Source organism: Ceratotherium simum, unplaced genomic scaffold (genome assembly GCF_057802395.1).
Source record: "Ceratotherium simum simum isolate JZ-2026a unplaced genomic scaffold, ASM5780239v1 HiC_scaffold_50, whole genome shotgun sequence".
Taxonomy (NCBI): Eukaryota; Metazoa; Chordata; class Mammalia; order Perissodactyla; family Rhinocerotidae; genus Ceratotherium; species Ceratotherium simum.
Genome location: NW_028261266.1, coordinates 19,983 through 39,959, shown reverse-complemented (window position 1 = coordinate 39,959; position 19,977 = coordinate 19,983). Strand labels below are relative to the sequence as shown.

The window sequence follows — 19,977 nt, the reverse complement described above, 5'->3', positions numbered from 1 at the left end:
GGCAGGAATACAGTATTTCCTTTTAAAGTGAATTATTACATATATAACAGCACAGGTGGTGTACAGATTGGCAAAAATCAGGAACATCAAGACTCAAATGACTGACTTTGAGAAATGACACTGCAAATGAACTATCCCTGAAGAGACCAAGTCTTCACACCCGGTCTCCAAAGCTGCTGAGGAATGCTTTTCAGAAGCATTTTCTCTGGTTGGGAATGACACCAAGTGGCCTCCTGGTTCTCTCTGAAGCTGGACTGCTGCATGGAGCACAGGAAAGCAAGTGGGAAGATATGTTTGGAAATGGGAATCAAGGCTCTAGAGCACTGTGAACAAGCTAGTCACAGGATCATGACAGTGCCACTGTACAGAAAGTTGGTTTTAAAGACAACACAAACACACTCCCACATAAAGACCATGGTAGATCTGTGCAAAATACACTTTGAATTACATGATGAAACAAGGCATCATCCCACAGACAGTGTGTGTCTATGGTTTTCTGGAAGATGCTCACTGGTGTTAACTTGCCTACAGCTTTGATCTGTGCAGGCGACTGGGCCTGGCCCTGGATCTGTGGAACCTGCACCTGAGAGGTTGGTTGCTGCTGCTGCTGCCTGAGAAGCTGAATGTGTGCAGGTGTGACGGTTTTCCCAGGAAGCAGAACCCCTGTGACTGGAAGAAGTTGTTCCGTTAGACCACACACTCACACTGGCCCTTCTCTCCTCCCACATCAAACAGAAGCTGGATTCCTAACTAGCTTTCACAGTAGGATGGGTCACACAGAAAACCAAACCTGCCTTCACCTTGGGACACTTGAGTCATGAAGGACTGGGTCAGGGTCTGCACTGGGGTCACGCTGGTAGTGACCACAGCCGAGGCTATCACAGAGATGACCACTCAAACACCTGAGTTGATGCCAGGGACACCAGTTCGGACAAGGCCACGGCTGGGAAGCCAAATGCTCACGGCTGAATGTGGACCCCTTGGGCAGGAGCAGAGCCTAGGGAGGTCTGGAAAAGGTGAACAGAGGAAACTCTCAGGTTACTTTGACTATTCGCCAAGGTTTTTACAATCATCGGATGAAGAGAGAAGGGCACCAAACTCTATACCCAAGGAAGTGAAGCACATTCCAGATCTCGGTCATTTGACAAACTGAAAGTGCTGAGAGAATAAGTTTCACTAGTAAATTCAAAACATGTGCCTTGAGCTACAGAGCGGATTGGTTACCCACAGAAAGAAAGAACACAGTTTCAGGTGACAGTGTTCTCACTCCCATTGTAAAAAGCTGCCCTGTCCCTCTGTCCTCACTCAAAAGACCTTTTGGTCTCAAGGAACTTGATGAGATTCTTGACTATTCTCGAGATACCCATGCTTATCCCCAAAAGATGCAGTCAAGGTCCTAACTCTCCACCATTATTCCCAATCAGGTGCGGAAGCTACAGGCCCCAACCTTCTCCCTGCTCAGCGTCTTGCGGCATCTCAACTTCGCCTTGCTGAAATCTCAGAGCAGCCTCCCTGCCTCCTGTGTCCTACGCTCTGGTCAGTGGCAGGAGCAGTTGCCAGAGTGGCCAAGCTCCAACCCTCAGAATCACAGCTGTCCACTCCCACAACAAACTGGTGGACAAATCCTACCAATTCCATCTCTGAAATTGCCGTAAAATATGTCACTTGCCTCTGCTGGCCCCTTGGTGCAGACAGTCATTACATTTTCCTGGACTGTTTAGTTTGTTTCTGATCTTTTTACATTTCATTACTTATATATTTATATCTAAATCCAGCATTTTATTCTGTGCTTTCTGTTCAACCCATCTGTTCCATGCTTCTTTTAATCTCGTTTCTTGCTTCTTTCAGATTATTTTTTCTCATCCCATTTTTCCCTCCTAAAGTTGGGAAGTTATACTTTATTCTTTTGGTGGCTAGTCTAGAAATTATATGATGAATACTTACCAAAGTCTAATCAATAATTTTACACTTTTTCCTGAACAATAAAGAGATTCTAGAACATTCCGACACCTTTAGCCCTTTCCCAATTTATATGTCATTGTTATTGTGTATATTACTTCTATCTTTGTTAATCCCACAACAAGTCACTGCTTTTTGAAAAGTCAATTTTCTCCTCAATTAGTCTACGTATTTACTTGCTTTGCTCTTGTTTCTCAGACCTTCCATCTGGGAACACCTTCCTTCTGCTTAAAATACATTATTTAGTAAAGATTTATCAGTGATTCTCTCTGTTTCTTTGGAAAATGTTTTTATTTTACACTTGTTCTTCAAGCTATTTTCAAAAGATACAGAACCCCAGGGTTGGCAGTTATTTTCCTTCATTAGATCAAATACGTCATTCCATCAACTTCTGGTTTCATTCCTACCATTGAGAAGTAAGCTGCTGTAACTCGGAAGGCAACCTACATTTTTTATAGCTGCCTTTAAGACCATTTTGTTGTTGTCATTATATAGGTGTGGATTCCTTTTCATCATCCCTGATTGGGGTTAGTTGGGCTTTTTGTATATATGGATCAGTGCATTAATCAGTTCTGGAAAACTCTCACATCTTCCAATACTGTCTTCGCCCAACTTTCTCTCTGTCTGGATTAACCACATACTACATCCTCTCCCTCGATCTTCCATGACCCTTAAATTCTCTTCCTTGAGGCCATCTGTTGTCTCCCCATGTTGCATTCAGGATAACTTCTTCTGATTTATCTTCCAGCTCACTAATTCTCTTTTCAACTGTGTGTAAACCGATATTAAGCCCAATTATCAGGTTTTATTTTTCAGTTTTGGTAACCATTCTTTTCATCTCTAAAAGTCCTCTATATTCTTTTAAAATATAGTTTCCTGTTTTTTACAGACTTTCTCAAGCTTCTCTTTCATTTCTTTAAAATAGAAAGCATAATTGTTCTCTAATCTATTCCTGATAATCCCACTATCTCAAGTCTTTAAGAGCTTGCCCATTGTTCAGGGTTTTTTTTTGCTGGTTCTCACTCATGGTGCCTTCTTTCCTTGTGTGCTTGGTTATTTTCTATGATATGCTGCTCATTATACTTGAAAATCATTTGTGGAGATTCTAAGAAGTCCAGGATGAAGGTATATTCCTCCAGAGAATCTGCTTTTGCTTCTGGCCCCCTACCCAGAACATTGCCCATCTGGGTCTGCTTCACTTGATTTGATGGAGTTTGGGGGCCCTTTTGAGGCCGTATCGACTTGAGCTGCAAACTGACAGAGAGCTGACTTGTGGCTACAACTTTGCAGAAAGAGTCTCCACCCCACCCCTCTGCTCAGCATGAGGGTGGAGGGCAGATGGATTTTACTTCAGGTTCACCCCTGCCGTAAGGGCTGAGCTGTTTGAGGTCTTAGCTCAAGGTTTCAATGCCTCCTTTTAGATTCTCCACCTGGGCAAGCCAAGCCTTGGGCTTGAACTGGAGTTCCCTTGTCTGACAAGGTGAAATGTACTCCAAGGCAGACGCAGCTTCAGTGCACCCTGTTTATCTCTCTAGGTTTCTTTTTCCCTTAGATTTTGGCATAATAATTATTTATTCTTTTGTCAGCTCCTTAAGGCTTTTAAGAAATTTTTTTTTAAGTTTTGTCCAACAATTCTAGTTCTTTTCATTAACAGGGTGGTGTAAATAAAATAACTTAATTTACTTTATTTCGAGAAACAGAAGTCCTTTCCTGGACTACTGAAATAGTTTTCTTTCTAGCCTTTTCTGCTGTAACCCACTCTACACATATAATATCACATGAATTTTCCTAGAACACACCTCTTCTCAGAAACTTTCAAGAGCTCCCCATTGTCTGGTGAACAAAATCCACACTCTTTAGCCTGATAGCCAAACCTCAAGACAATCCACCCTCCACATCACATAGTGCCAAGCACTCATAGCCACTCAAGAGCCTCTCAGAGGTTGCGGGAACCACTGCTCTGTTAATACATTTTGTGCTCCATCCAGACAGAACTCCTTGCTGTTCCCTGTACACACCAGCGACTTTCCCACCACTGAACCTTTGCTCATTCTATCTGCTCTGTCTTTCAAAGAGCCATTTTTGTAGATGACATCTTCCTATCCTTTTGAAGCCAAATTCTGCCTTCTCCAGAAAGCCTGTATCTCTTTCATGTTCCAGCCACAGGACTGCAAGGTCCCTGTGAAAGCATGCCATGTGTGTGATTCCTATTTCTATCCCCACATCACCAGGAAAAGTATTTTGTCCGCAAGAGCTGCTCAAAAAATACATTGTGGATGAATTACTTTATCTTTTAAAAATATCACCTATAGAAATAGGTCTTTTTCGAAATAAAACATAAAATGCAATGATTTGTGGGCTTCCTACCCTCAGAGAAGTAGTAGTAATGGTCATATAGAATATTCCTAATGCCATAAGCCTAACTAATAACTTCTGTTATTTATTGAAATGGCTGAGTCTAAAGTGATTTATTGCAAAGCAGAAAGAAAAATAAAGAAAATAATTCTAAATCACATACTAGAAAAACTATTTTCATAGATACTCCATTGGTCAGAGAGTATTTCAATTTTCTAAGCCAGATTTATTGAGGTATAATTCACATACAGTAAAACTCACCTGTTTCAGATGTACAGGTCTGTGAGTCTTTACAAACGCATATGGCCAGGTAGCCACCACTACAATCCAGATACAGAACATATTCTGTTTTCTGTCCCTACAGTTTTTCCTTTTCCATGTTATTTAAATGGAATCATATAGCATATGAAGCCTTTTGAAACTCTGATCACTTCGCAAAACCTATTTGAGGTCCACCCACGTTGTTGCATTTATCAGCAGTGCATTCCTTTGTTTCGCTGTGTGGTACTGGCTTGTACAAGTGTACCAGTTTATCCTTCCATTCACCAGCTGAAGGCCCTTCAGATTGTTCCCTTTTTTAGTAATTATGAATAAAGCCACTATACACGTTCATGTTCAGGTTTTTTGTGTAGACATGTGTTTTCATTTCCCTTGGGGGAAAACCTAGGAGTGGAATTGCTAGATTATATGGTAAGTGTATGTTAAATTCTATAAAAAATAAACAAATTTTTTTCCAAAGTGACTGCAAGATTTTGCATTCCCATCAGCAATGAGAATTCCAGTTGCTCTGCATCCTCACCAGCATTTGATATTGCCAGAGTTTAGTCTATTTATTTTTTAAGCCATTCTCGTAGATGTGTAGTAGTATATCATTGTGGGGGGTTTTTTGGTGTTATTATTTCTTTTTTTTCAAACTTTTGAGGTCACATTGGTTTATAACATTATGTAAATTTCAGTTTCTGTATAGACTGCATCGTGCTTACCACCAATAGTCTAGTTTTTTTTTTTTTTAATTTTATTTATTTATTTTCCCCCCCAAAACCCCAGTAGATAGTTGTATGTCATAGCTGCACATCCTTCTAGTTGCTGTATGTGGGACACGGCCTCAGCATGGCTGGAGAAGCGGTGCGTCGGTGCGCGCCCGGGATCCGAACCCGGGCCACCAGCAGCGGAGCGCGCACACTTAACCGGCTAAGCCACGGGGCTGGCCCCAATAGTCTAATTTTTATCCATCACCATACGTATGTACCCCTATATCTCTTTTGCCTTCCCCCATCTTCCCCTCTGGTAACCACCAATCTGTTCTCCATTTCTATGTATTTGTTTGTTTTTCTTCCACATATGAGTGAAGTCATATGGTAATTGTCTTTCTCTGTCTGATTTATTTTGCTTAGCCTAATACCTTCAATGTCCATCCATGTTGTCACAAATAGTACTATTTTGTCTTTTTTTATGGCTGGGTAGTATTCCATTGTATGAATATATATACCATATCTTCTTTATCCATTCATCTGTCGATGGGCACTTGGGTTGCTGCCAAGTCCTGGCTATTGTGAATATTGCTGCAATGAACATAGGGGTGCATATATCTTTTTAAATTAGTGTTTTCATGTTCTTGATAAATACTCAGAAGTGGAATAGCTGGATCACATGGTATTTCTATTTTTAATTCTTTGAGAAATCTCCATACTCTTTTCCGTAGTGGCTGCACCAGTTTGCATTCCCACCAGCAGTGCATGAGGGTTCCTTTTTCTCCATATCCTTTCCAACACTTGTTATTTCTCATCTTTTCAATAATAGCCATTCTAACAGATGTGAGGTGATATCTCATTGCAGTTTTGATTTGCATTTCCCTAATAATTGGTGATGTGAACATCTTTTCAGATGCCTATTGGCCAACTGTATCTCTTCTTTGGAAAAATGTCTGTTCATATCCTCTGCCCATTTTTTGACTGAGTTTTTTTGTTGTTGAGTTGTATGAATTGGAAATTAACTCCTTATTGGATACATGATTTACAAATATTTTCTCCCAGTTGGTGTGTTATCTTTTCATTTTGTTGATGGTTTCCTTTGCCATGCAGAAGCTTTTTAGCTTGATGTAGTCCCGTTTGTTAATTTTTTCTTTTCTTTCCCTCGCCTAAGGAGACACAGTATTTGAAAAGATGCTGCTAGGACCAATGTCAAAGAGTATACTGCCTATGTTTTATTCTAGGACTTTTATGGTTTCAGGTCTTACATTGAAGTCTTTAATCCATTTTGAGTTAATTTTTGTGTATGGTGTCAGATAATGGTCTACTTTCATTCTTTTGCATGTGGCTGTCTAGTTTTCCCAACACCGTTTACTGAAGAGACTTTCCTTTCTCCATTATATGTTCTTGGCTCCTTTGTTGAAGATTAGCTGTCCATAGATGTGTGGTTTTATTTCTGGGCTTTCAGTTCTGTTCCATAGATCTTTGTGTCTGTTTTTGTGCCAGTACCATCCTGTTTTGATTACTATAGATTTGTAGTATATTTTGAAGTCAGGGATTATGATACCTCCAGCTTTGTTCTTTTTTCTCAGGATTCCTTTAGCTATTCAGGGTCTCTTGTTGTTCCATATAAATTTTGGGATTCTTTGTTCTATTTCTATGAAGAACGTCGTTGCGATTCCAATTGAAGTTGCATTGAATCTGTAGATTGCTTTAGGTGATATGGACATTTTGACTGTGTTTATTCTTCCAGTCCCTGAGCATGAAATATCTTTCCATTTCTCTATGTTTTCTTCAATTTTTTTCAATAATGTCTTATAGTTTTCAGTGTATAAGTGTTTCACCTCCTTGGTTAAATTTATTTCTAGGTATTTTATTCTTTTTGTTGTGATTGCAAGTGGGATTGTATTCTTGATTTCTCTGCTAGTTCATTGTTAGTGTCTAGAAATGCAACTGACTTTTGTATGTTGATTTTGTACCCTGCAAGTCTACTGTATTCATTAATTATTTCTAATAGTTATTTTGGTGGATTTTCTAGGGTTTTCTCAAATAGAATTATGTCATCCACAAATAGTGATAGTTTTATATCTTCCTTTCCAACTTGGATACACTTTATTTATTTTTCTTGCCTAATTGCTCTGGCTACGAATTCCAATACTATGTTGAATAAGGGTGGCAAGAGTGGGCATCTTTGTCTTGTTCCTGTTTTTAGAGGAATGGCTTTCAGTTTTTCACTGTTGAGTATGTTATTGGCTGTGGGTTTGTCATATGTGGCCTTTATTATGTTAAGGTACTTTCCTTCTATACCCATTGTATTGAGAGTTTTTATCGTAAATGGATGTTAGTTCTTGTCAAATGCTTTCTCTGCATCTATTGAGATGATCATGTGATTTTTATTCTTCATTTTGTTAATGTGGTATCTCACATTGATTGATTTGTGGTTGATGAACCATCCCTGTGTCCCTGGAATAAATCCCACTTGATGGTGGTGTATGATCCTTTTTGTATATTGTTGTATTCGATTTGCTAATATATTGTTGAGGATTTTTGCATCTATATTCATCAGTGATATTGGCCTGTAATTTTATTTTTTTGGGTTGTCCTTGTCTGGCTTTGGTATCAGGGTGATGTTGGCCTCATAAAATGAGCTAGGAAGGTTCCATCCCATCCTCTTCAATTTTTTGAAGAGTTTGAGAAGAGTAGGTATTAAGTCTTCATTGAATGTTTGGTAGAATTCACCAGAGTTGTTCTGGTTATGGACTGCTGTTTTTTGGGATAGTTTTGATTACTGTTTCAATCTCTTTACCTGTGATTGGTCTATTCAGATTATTTCTTCTTGATTCAGTTTTGGGAGGTTGTATGAGTCTAAGAATTTATCCATTTCTTCTAGGTTATCCAGTTTGTTGGCATATAGCTTTTCGTAGTATTCTCTTATAATCTCTTGTATTTATGTGGTATCTGTTGTAACTTCTCTTTCGTTTCTAATTTTATTTATTTGGGCCTCCTCTCTTTTTTCCTTAGTGAGTCTAGCTAAGCGTTTGTCCATTTTGTTTATTTTTTTTGAAGAACCAGGTCTTAGTTTCATTGATTTTTTTATATTGTCTTTTTAGTCTCTATTTCATTTATACTTCAACTGTACATCTTTTTGACTATAGCCATTGGGTGTAAAGTAATATCTCATTGTGATTTTGATTTACATTTCCCTAATGACTAATGATGTTGAGCATCTTTTAATGTGCTTATTGGCCATTTCTATATCTTCTTTGGAGAAATGACTATTTAAATCCTTTGCTCATTTTTATTTGGATTATTTGCCTTTTTATTATTAAGTTGTACGAGTTCTTTGTGGATAGGACTCTTCCTTATCAGATATATGATTTGCAAATATTTTCTCTTATTTTGTAGGTTGTCTTGTCACTTTCTTGATGGTGTCATTTGAAACACAATATTTTTAATTTGGATGAAGTCCAATTTATCATTTGTTTCTTTTATTGCTTATGTTTTAGGTGTTGTCTCTAAGAAATCACTGCCTAACCCAAGATCATGAAGATTTACTCTCATGTTTTCTTCTAAGATTTTTATACTTTTAGCACTAGACATAATCCACTTTGAGTTAATTTTTGTTTACGGTGTGAGGTAGAGGTCCAAAATTCATCTTTTTGCATACAGATTTCCAGTTGTCCCTGCACAATTTGTTGAAGACTATTCTTTTATCTGTTGAATTGTCTTGGCATCTTTGTCAAACATACTTTTATTCTTGATTGGTAGTTTGGCTGGGTATTCATTTCAAAAATAACTATTGAGCCTCTACTAATTTCCAGGTATGTTCTAGTCTCTGAGCCTGCAGAGGTCAAAGGATTGATAATGTTCCTACGTATCAGACACAATCAGCGCTTTGGACCTTTCAGAGTGCTCCAGAGTACTTCTCACTGCCAGTACTGCATCTGGAAAGTGCCAGGGAATTAACACCTTTTGGTAGCAATCCTCAACTGATGACTGAGGAAAGTTGATTTGTGTAATTACCCCAGCTCTCTCTTCTCTTCAGTGGAGTAATTCTGAAGCATTTGTTGTATACCATTTTCCAGAGTTTTTCCATGAATATTAGCTCCAGTCAGCCATGGTGATAGCTGGCTTAATAATGCGTCATTTATTGGCTGTTTTTCCTTCCCTATATCACTTTCCCATTCCCATGTCATTGTTCTTTATGCTGTCCAAATAATCTGTTAGTGCTCAAATCCTTATCTCAGAATTTGTTTTTAGAGAAACCCAAATTAAGATATTCCTGACTTTGAGAAGCTTACATTCTAATGGAGAAGGTGGGTCCAGAAAACATTAAAAAATTCCTTTAAGGAGTTTCACTATATGAGGAACAAAGCAAGAGAGTAGCAGTTGGTGATGGATATGAATTAAGATGTGTTCTTTTTTATGTTTGATAATATTAAGGCATGTTTACACACTAATGAAATCATCCAATATCTAGAGAGAAATTAATGATGCAAAGGAGAAGGAGCCTAATTGGAGGAAGGAAAACCTAGAGAAGGTGAGAGGGATCTGTGCACATACAGGAGCAATGGTTTTAGGAGCAGGGCCAGTTGAACAGGAGGAAGGTAAGACAATCATTATAATGATAGATCATAGAATCTAAGCTAGATACAGAGGAAGTAGGCATGTGAGATAGGTGAATGGACTGAAGAGGCACATAGAGTTGAAGCAATATAATAGTGAAATTTGAAGGAAAAAATCAGAGAATTGAGAAGATAAGAGAATGGGATACTGTAAGTAGAGCTTTTTGGAGGTTGTTCCTGTACAGGTAATGGCATGGTCTAGGGTATGAGCATGGAAAAGTATGGCTAACATGAATAGAAGATCATTGAAAGTAAGGAGATTAAGGAACCAAGCCACCAAAGTGTTGGATGGAGAATGGATCATCTTTGTAGACATGGAAGTCATCAAGAATGATGAAAAAAGCAGTCATAGAAAGAAAAAGAGTAAGCTAGATGGAAAACTCTTCAATGAACTTGAGCCACAACTAGCATGATAGTGGATAACTGCAGCATTATGGGGTAGAGAGTGGTCTAGTGCATGGAAAGAATTGTGAGATTCTAGAAAGGAAAGATCAAGTGGCAATGAGGAACCACAGGACAATTGTCCAACTCCAGTTCCAGTGACACATAGGGCATGAGAGAGAAAAAGCAAACAAACAAACAAACAAACAAAAAAACAGAAAACAACTAACAGGACTGCAGCCAAATGACTAAGAGGAGGCAATATCCCCAGGGGAGAGCCTGGTTTCAGTTACAGCAAGAAAGTGAAGGGAACATTTAGACAAGAGGTTAAGGAAATGGAGGGTTTTGTTGACAATAAATTGTGGAATCCAGAGCACATAATGGAAGGGTTGGGGCATTGAGTAGAGTGGAAGATTTGTCAAATCAGTGGAAATACAGGAAGGTCCAGGGATACAGATCCAGGTAATGTGGGAAGATCCAAGAACGCTGGACTCTGGGTTCTGGTAGAAGGACAGGGTAGAAGTGGTCCTGATGCTCTGTTAGGAGAAATTGGGTAATCAGTCCCTATTTTAGCCTCCTTTGTAGAACTACTTTAGGCGGTTTTTAGTAGTAAAAAGAGAAATATTCAGAGTAAGGGGATCTCATTGTCTTATCATAGAGCACAGAGATCTGTGGTCCCTATCATCACATTAAATCCTGCTGAAGAGTGTGCCAAGGCAATATTCATGTATTACTCCATTGTTTTCTAGTTTATGGAAGACAAATGCTATTATTCTATTTGATTCTTTGAATATCACCGAATTCCCATCCTATGAAGTGTTTTAGGGTTTACCCTAGTGCTCTGAAATTTTAAGATAACATGGGATCATCTGAGTGTTTTCCATCCATTGTGTTGGATACTCAGTAAGCCTTTTTAGTCTGAAAACTGTCCCACAGTCTGGGAAGGTATGTATGTGCATGTTTTAATCTCTCTCATAATACAATTTTCCTTACTTGTTCATCATGGTTAGGAAGGATGCATTTGAAAATTGATTGGAAGATCTGTGTGCAAGGTTAAAAGGGAACTGAGGATTTTGCTGTAGACTTTTACTAAATCCCCCAGGTTTCAGTGTTTAGCCTCTCCATGGTCTGCTATGCTTCGTGTTGCCAAGTTCAGAGCCTTTCTGGTTCAATTTCTCCACAAAGCAAACATCTTAATTCTTGTCAGGAGTAAATAAGGGGTAAATGCCTGGCTGCACAGGATAACAGAGGGACTTTATTACAATACAGAAATAGAAAGAATACAATATTCCTTCCAACCTCATGCCTCACCCCTACCTTCCTTAATACCTGGTCCTCCAATTTCTAAATCTCTCCAAGATTCTCTGGTGTGAATTGAATTTGCTTTTTGCTGTTATTGCCTTGGTGTTCAGCTCCCATCTCTCTGCTAATACTCCATCTTTCTTCCTTAATAGATTAAAACAAAAACAATCATTTTATTTTCTCTCACAGTTTCTATGGGCCAAGAATTCTGGAAACACCTGGGGGAACGGAGTTCTGGCTTGGGTTCTCATGCAGTTTTAGTCAGTGTTGGAGCAGGCATGATGGGCATCTGGAGCAGCTGTGGGCAGGCCAGACACCTCTCCCCATGTATTCTTAGAACCTCTCCATCTGGTCTCTCCACTTGGGTCACTTTGGTGGCCTGAAAGTGGTAGGACTTCTTACCTGGTGGCTCAGGGCTAAAAGACAAGAGCCAAGCAGAAGCTGCAACGCCTCTCATGACCTAGCTTCAGAAGTCATCAAGTGCTACTTCAGCTGTCCTCTATCGTTCATCAGTTACCAGGTCCAAGAGGAGGGGACATAGAGACCCCACCACTCAATGGATGGAGAGTTAGAAAAAATTTGCAGATGCATTTTGAACTGCTACCTTCCTTTTACAATTATTATTTTATTTTCTTCTTTCTTTCCAAGAAGAAGAAGTTAGAAACAGCTGTCATTCAGATGATGAATACAAGCTGCTGGCCTTTGGGATAGCAGGTAAAGTACAGTTGAAATTAATTAGCATTTAGAAAACCTGTAAAGTGTATCACACCAATGCAAAGGCAATGCCTGTTGTTCCTTGGAAATTATTTCATCTATTAAAATTAGTTTGGATAAAAAGACAAAAACAGACAAATGTTTGAACATTAAAAAAACAGTCCTCTGCTCTTTCTAAAATAATATACTTCCATTATAAATTCAGATGTAACATAGGCGAAAAACATGTCTGTGTTTATTGCATTCAGGAGCACACAATAGTTTCAAATTCATGAGACATTCAATATAAACTTTCACATGACCATAACCAGTGCTGACCCACACAATGGCTCTGCAGGAGTTTGGAGTTTTTTTCTCTTTTTTTTCCTTTTCCTTTTTGCTTTTTATTTTGAAATAATTTTAAACTTAGAGAAAAGTTGTAAGAATAAGGATAGTACATAGAATGCTTATATACTCGTTACCCATTTTTACCTACTGTTAACAGTTTGCCCTATTTGCCATTTGTTTTATCCTATGAGCTCTCTCTTTCTCTACCTCTTTCTCCCTCTCTCTCAGTCCTTATATGTGTATGTGTGTGCATACGCATAGGCACAAGCATATAATATATGTATGTATGCATCTATATCTATATCTATGCATAATAATTTTTCTAAACCATGTGAGGGTAAAGTTGCATACAGTTATAACTTTACCCTACGTGGTTCATAAAAGTATTGGATGCACACACATACTCAATGTCCTCTATAGCATTTTTTTCCATGTGACATCTCTTTAGTTTCTTTTAAACTGGAACATTTCTCCAGCCTTCTTTTTTCTTTTAAAGTATTGATATTTTGAAGTTTACAACCAACTCCCTTTTCCACTTTTTTAATAGAACGTTCCTCATTTTGGGTTTATCTGATGTTTCCTCGTGTGTAAATTAAGTTATTGTGTTCCAGCCCCGAATACAACATAGGTGATGTTGTCTCATTGTCTGGCTATCAAAATCAGAGGCAAAGGATGCTCATCTGCCCTTCATTGGTGATATTCATTTTTATTACCTAGTCAAAGTGTTGCCCAATATCTCCACTATATGGTTGGTACTTTCTCCTTTGCAAGTAAGAAGCAATCAGTGAGGAGACACTTCAACATCATGAAAATATCCTGCTCCTCATTAAAATATTCTCTTATATTTACACCATTGATGATTCTTGCCATTCTTTATTGTGATGGTATTGAAAAATGATTATTTTAAGCTCCAGCACTCCCTTATATCTACTAGTTGCCACTTAAGATTTTATTGTAAGCAAAAGTCCTTCCTTCTTCCCATATTATGAACGCATACATACACATATGCATTATATACATTACATATACTAGATATACATATACTCTATTATATATACACTAGATATACACATATACACATGTTTACACATTATATATATTTAATGTGTGTATGTTGTGTATATATATATTATAAATTAGAATCATGAGGCTAAATTGATACCACTAATTCTAATCCATCTCCACAGAATTCTTTCATGCCTTTTCTCCATTCCATATTTGCATGTCTCTTCTTTCACAGTGAAAATCTTGTTTCCCCAGAACATCAACATATTTACTCATTAGCTCAATCTTATAATACATTTAAAATATTTCAAGAATTGCTTTGTCCACATCACTGCAAAAAACAAAACTACTAATAGAGTTTAGGATTTTTTTACATTTTCCCTCCACCCACGACTGAGGGTATATAATTGAATATTACATTCTTACATTACTTAGATTATTTTCCCATTGCATTGTGGTTATTTTATTCATTTGAAATAGGGTGGGTGCCTTTGTCTGCTCTTCATTCCTTTTGGCTTGTCTTCTGCTATTGTCTCCTTTTCCTTTCATGTTCTTTTTTTTTTTAATAACTTTGCTCTCATATTAGTGAAGTTTTGGGGAAATATATATACATTATAAATATATATATTATTATATATAGTATAAATATTTTAAAAAATGTATTTAATCCATCATATTAATTGAACCAAAGTGATTTTGAAACATGAATTAAATTATATTTGTCAGAAAAGGTTTAATTGTGCTGCAATAACAAACACTCTCAAAATTTTTGTCCTTAACATAGATTTTATTTCTCATCCACTCTACGTGTACTATGGGAGTCAGCTGGGTTACTGTAGTCCCTCAGGGATCCAGGCTGATGGAGGAGCCAATTTGACACACACTTCCATGAATATCAAGATGGGGAAAAGGGAATGTGATACATCAGGCACTGACCCTTAAAGCTTTTATTCAGGGGTAGCACATGTCACTTGTGCTCCCATTTTATTGGCCATGTCTAACTTAAAAGTGGGCTGTAAAGTATAATCCTACCATCTGACCACAGGAAGGCAGCCAGAATATTTGTGAACAGGACTACTGACACCCACAATATTCCTTATGTGAAACCCTCTAATGTCTTCCTGTCACTCCTAGAATAAAATCTGTACTCCTTACTCTGGCCTACAAATCTCTACGTGATATGACCTCAACGGCTACTCCAAGCTCATCTTCTCCTACCCTCTCCCTTGGGTTGTACTCCGGCCTCCTTGCTAATTTTCACACTTACCAAATTTTTACCATATCACAAACACTTTGCATGTGCTTTTCCCCACCCAGAATGTTTTCCCCATGACCTTCACGTGGCCTACTGCCTCAGTCCATTTAGGTCTCCATTCGTATGCCACTTCCTCGATGAGGCCGTCCCTCACTAAAGCGCCTCTCTATACATACTGATGTCTCTATGTATTTACTGTCTTCATTTTCTTTCATAGCAATAATCACTGCCAGAAATAACATCATATATTGATTTGTCACTTTTGTTTGTTTGGTTTTTTTCCTCTAGAATGGAGGCAGACTGTTTTTATTGTATCTATATAATTCATCACTGTAGACCCAGGGTCTAGAAAAGTGTTCAGCACAGAAAAGATGCTCAATAAACATTTGCTGAATGCATGAATGAATGCTTCCCACACTCATTACCAGACCATAAGCCTCATTAAGACAGGTTCTGGAGGCTTAGTAAGCATTCAAGTGAAGAACATGCCTGGACTCTGACACAAAGGGCAGCCATCCCATGTGGTAAATGGTTTGACTTGTTCACATACGACCTGTTCATCATTTGTACTCCCACATCCAGGAAGAGCAACCGGGACTGACAAGAAGAGAGCTCTTCTTGAACGTTCCTAGGTTTTCTCCAATTCTATGGTCTTGCTTATTTTTCTCACTCCTCTGACTACACAAACTTTCTGTCTCTTCTGGTTGCTAAATATCCTTTTCATGCCATTGTACTGTCTACCTCAACCTCTTCCTCTGAAGCTCAGTGAACCGTTTGTTTGCTTATTCTACTGTATGAACGCACTTAATCATTTTCGTGCAAACCAATGACAGACACAAGAGGGACCACATCTTGTTCACTGCTATATCTCTAGTGCCTGGGTTCACTAGATGGGGCCTGGTGCTCATAGGTGCTCATAGGGCCTCAACACATATTTGTTGGATGGATGAATATGTGAATAAATGGTGGGACCCAGTTTATATTCCTTGTACCTTGATTGTGTACCTGTATGCATAATACATGATACTAGATAGTGAGTACTCGGAAAAGAACTAGTCTCTATTCTGGAGTTGCTCCTCATTTCCATTGCCATTGCCTTCTCTGGTTCTGCCTGGCTCTCAGAGTAGCAGTCTCCCCCTTCCAGGAAGGGTTCTTCCTAATACCCCTCAGCTATCCTCACTGTCCCCAACATCAATTAGACAATGCCTGATAACTTCACCTGGCATGCTGCACGTTGGCATCTGGATTTTCCACCCCTAACAAGACCCATGTCTCCTCTCGAATGTGCTGTTGTTAAGCACCAGCTGACGATTGCCCAGATAGAAGCCATCTGCTGGTTATTAAGGAAAGTTCAATAAGCAAAGGAACTCCAGGGAAGTTTAGCAAAAAAGAGCACCATACACATAGAGAATTGGTGACCAGTTGGCCCCTCTGACACAAGGCTCATTATGGCTATGTTAAGCATGCTTCACTCGCGATTACTCAGCTTATTGTTTCATGGGAAGCCCTTCTGATAAAGCCTGCCCTCGTGCTTCTCCCTAGTGCAAAGGTAGCCCCAGAGCACTTCATTATATCCTACTGTCATTCACTCTGTCTGAACCGCAGTCTCATTAGGGACCAGGGTGCGTCTGGTTAAGAGCACCAGTTCAGTTCAATCTGTATAATACTTTTTGAACTTTGTATTGGGTAGTCAGTCAACGGTGAGCAAAACAGACACTGTCTCTGTTCTTATGGAGATTTATAATGGATTAGGCAAACGGCCATGGTCTGGTTGACAGAGATGGGAAGCCAAGTAGGAGATCCAATCCAAAGTAGTTTTCAGAGGGCAATAACGGTCAAAAGCAAGAATGTCAAAACCAACACTTAAAAGCAGAGCCAAAGCCATGATACTAAGACAAGCGCTGGAAGTTAGCTGGACATGGGATGGGAAGAGAGCAAGGTCAGGAGAGAAGCCAAGGAAGTCCTGAGTGACTAATAAGAGTAGGGCTGAGGCTTTGAGAGCTTACTTAAAAGCCATACATTTCCTGGTGCACAGAGGCGTCAGAATGGTTTTTGAAGAAACAGGGTGGGATCTTTCACATGTTCATTCATTCATTCAGTATTTGTTAATTAACTACTACGCACTAGACCTTATGCTATACGATCCAAGAGATACATAAATTAAGACTTAAGCCCAATTACAGGGTTCTTACAGACTTAAGAAAAGAAAGATAAAGACCTCATACACCAACTAAAATATTAAGACACTCAGAGAAGCTTCTGATTTAGTTATCTGAAATAGATATGATTTTTTTGCTTTATTTTCTAATGTGAAGGACCTTAAGAGAAATTCTATGGAAGGTTAAGTTGGAGGACTATTTTTTTCAAGCTTAGAATAATAGGGAAGGTAGCATTTTGTTCTGGCCCATGAAAGCCACTTGCAAATTAGACATACAAACATTAGTCAGGAAAAGCTTTAGAGATAAATAAAAAGAAGGTTGTAAGGCAGTATCGTATAGTGGTAAAGAACACAAAAATAGGAGTAAAATTGATCCGAGTCAAATCTTGGCCTTGCTACAGGCATGCATCGCTTAACAATGGGGACATGTTCTGAGAAATGTGTGTTTAGGTGATTTTGTCATTGTGTGAACACCACAGAGTGTACTTATACAAACCTAGATGGTATAGCCAACTACACACCTAGGCTATATGGTACTAATCTTAAGGGACCACCATCGTCTACGTGATCCGTCATTGACTGAAATGTTGTTATCAGTGCATGACTGTATTGAGCAGTTGAGTGACCTTGGGCAAGTTACTTAACCTCTCCATGCCTCAGTTTCCTTAGCTGGTGTGGAGACTGTTTTCAAAAGTGGCTGCAGTGTTCCCTCTCACACTCTTTACAAAGTGACTTTGCCACTCCTGCCTTCACAGGAGGATTCTAGTTCCTCTCCCTTCAGTTTGGGCTGGTTACTTGCTTTTACCAATAGAATGTGGTGAAAAGTGATGCTTTGCCAATCAAGGCTTAGGCCTTAAGGAGGCTTGCAGCTTCTGCTTTCACCCACTTGGAGGTTAGCCACCATGTAAAGAAACTCAAGCTAGATTGCTATATGGTGAGAGGCTATGTGGAGAGAGAGGCCATGTGGAGGAGAATCAAGGTGCCCCAGCAGACAGCCAGCATCAAGGCCTCAGACGTTAACTGAAACCATCTTGGATCTCCCAGTCTCAATCAAGCCACTGCAGGCAGCACCACATGTAACTCAGATGAACATCCTTGCTGAGCTCTGGAAGTCCAAAGTCCTGACCCGTTGAATTGGGAGCAACGAAACGGCTGTTGTTCTCAGCCCCTGTGGTTTCGGAATGATTTAGGTACCTGCTACAGCTGGTAAATAGCACAACTGTCTAATTCATTCTATATACCTCACTACCACAAGAGGTGGCAGAGTTGGGTTAGCAAAACAGACACAACTCCATGTACTCCAGGTATAAGGAGTTCGATATAGAAGTTAAGAACTTACACATCCATTGGAATAGCTGGGAGAGCAAATGTCAGGGAAGTCAACATCTGAGGAGTCAGCCTGAGGAACTGAAGTGGGTGGTTCTAAAGAGCTTGCCAGAAAGTTGATGAAGATATCTAAGAAGCTCCCTTAGATTGTGTCAACCTGTAGCAGCAAAGAAAATGGTCTCAAGAGCTTGTAGGAAAACCTCTGAGAATCCCTTATCTGACCCTGCTATGACCGCAGCTGGCTCTGGAGAACAATAGCTTCTCCTCCCCTTCCACTTTCCAGATCTCCTGCTAGTTCTGCTCATTGGCCAGCTCTAACCTGAAACCCCATGGGAAGGGGATTCTGGTATATGGAGTCCATAGCTTCTTAGAGTCCTTAGGTGGAGTGCTAGCGACATCAAGTTGACAACAGAACATTGAACCCAAGGTGCAATTCATTAATTGTTAGGAAGTCTTGATTCTTCTGTTCAGTTTCTTGAATTGGACCATGCCCCTCCCCTCCCTTCCCCCTCAAAATCTAGTCAGGTCAGATGATAGAGAACAACGTAAAAAGAAAACCTGGGTATCCGAGAATGTTCGTGAGATAGTCCCCTCTTTCTCCCTTGAGTGGTAGCCGGGTAGAAGGGTAGGTTGGGTCAGGCCCTAAAGACTCCTGATGCCATTTTGGAGTGTTTGGATCCTGTTCTTTAAGTCAGTACTTTCCAAAGTAAGTTAGCATTTGAACCAAGGGTTGCACAAGACTCTCCATTGGGATGCTGAAAAAAATTTTGAACCGCTATTATTATTGCTACAACAGCCATTAAATGAAGTACCAAAATAAACTGAAATAGAGGAAGACAGTTTTGAAAAAAGATTTTCAAAAATAGTCAAGTACATCCAATCACATTGCTTTCACCATAGAATATGATTAGTAGGGTAATGAGATTTTTTATACTGTTAATAAAAATACTGTAGTATTGTTTTTATTTTTAATTCTTTAATTTTTATTTTTATGTGTATATAACATACATAATTTATGACCATAGTACTACATATGTATGGTTTATAAATACCTAAATAAATCCATGTTGTGGGTGCATGCTGAAAAGTATTTTACTAATAGATGTGCATAATCAAAATATTTGAAGGTCAGTCTGCAAGTAATGGAAAGCCATTAGAGAGTTTTATGTGAAATAGCAGCCTATTAATGTTGATTTATCACTGTGGCAACTGTTTGGAGAACAGTTGAAGGAGAAAAAGAATGGAGACAGGGAAAACATTTAAGAGGATGTTTCAGTAGTCAGGATGGGAAATAAGGGTGGCTGAACTAGTTGCTTTCTATTGTTTATAACTTTTGGGGGGCTGGCCCTGTGGCGTGGTGTCTTGACATGAGTACAGCCATGTTTGGCCGCTCCATTGACCTATAGCCACCAGCACACAAAGAAATAAAAGCTGCTTTCTGCGTGGTGGGAACTGGCCTTTTCCCGGGAACTGGCCTTTCTCCCACGGAGAGAGTTACAAGTTGTAACATTTCAAGGCTCTTGGAGCGTCGTAGCGCGGGATGGACTGGCCATCTGTGCCGGGCTAAGACGATAACCAAAGAGAACAATGCACGTACACAAC

At 39.2% G+C, this 19,977-nt stretch overlaps 2 protein-coding genes across 26 annotated transcripts in view; one reads left to right on the top strand and one right to left on the bottom strand.

The window, feature by feature from the left end:
- LOC147911169 (uncharacterized) overlaps nt 1–19,977 on the top strand; it is a 159,688-nt gene that overhangs the window by 124,808 nt on the left and 14,903 nt on the right. For 4 of the 13 annotated variants that reach the window (XR_015551471.1, XR_015551467.1, XR_015551483.1 and 1 more), the window contains 2 exons: nt 1,425–1,536; nt 12,239–12,304. The exons of 4 other annotated variants lie outside the window; for them this stretch is intronic. The gene's annotated coding sequence lies outside the window, so the exon portion shown is untranslated. Of the gene's footprint in view, nt 1–1,424; nt 5,057–12,238; nt 19,348–19,977 lie in introns of those variants that run through there. 5 more of the 13 variants (XR_015551472.1, XR_015551468.1, XR_015551474.1 and 2 more) reach the window with 4 other exon arrangements.
- Nucleotides 1–19,977, bottom strand: part of LOC147911170 (uncharacterized) — a 90,265-nt gene that overhangs the window by 60,361 nt on the left and 9,927 nt on the right. For 12 of the 13 annotated variants that reach the window (XR_015551497.1, XR_015551495.1, XR_015551494.1 and 9 more), the window contains exons 3-4: nt 18,934–19,130; nt 18,389–18,532 (exon numbers count right to left, since the gene is read on the bottom strand). The exons of the other annotated variant lie outside the window; for it this stretch is intronic. The gene's annotated coding sequence lies outside the window, so the exon portion shown is untranslated. The remainder of the gene's footprint in view (nt 1–18,388; nt 18,533–18,933; nt 19,131–19,977) is intronic. 13 annotated transcript variants of the gene reach the window in all.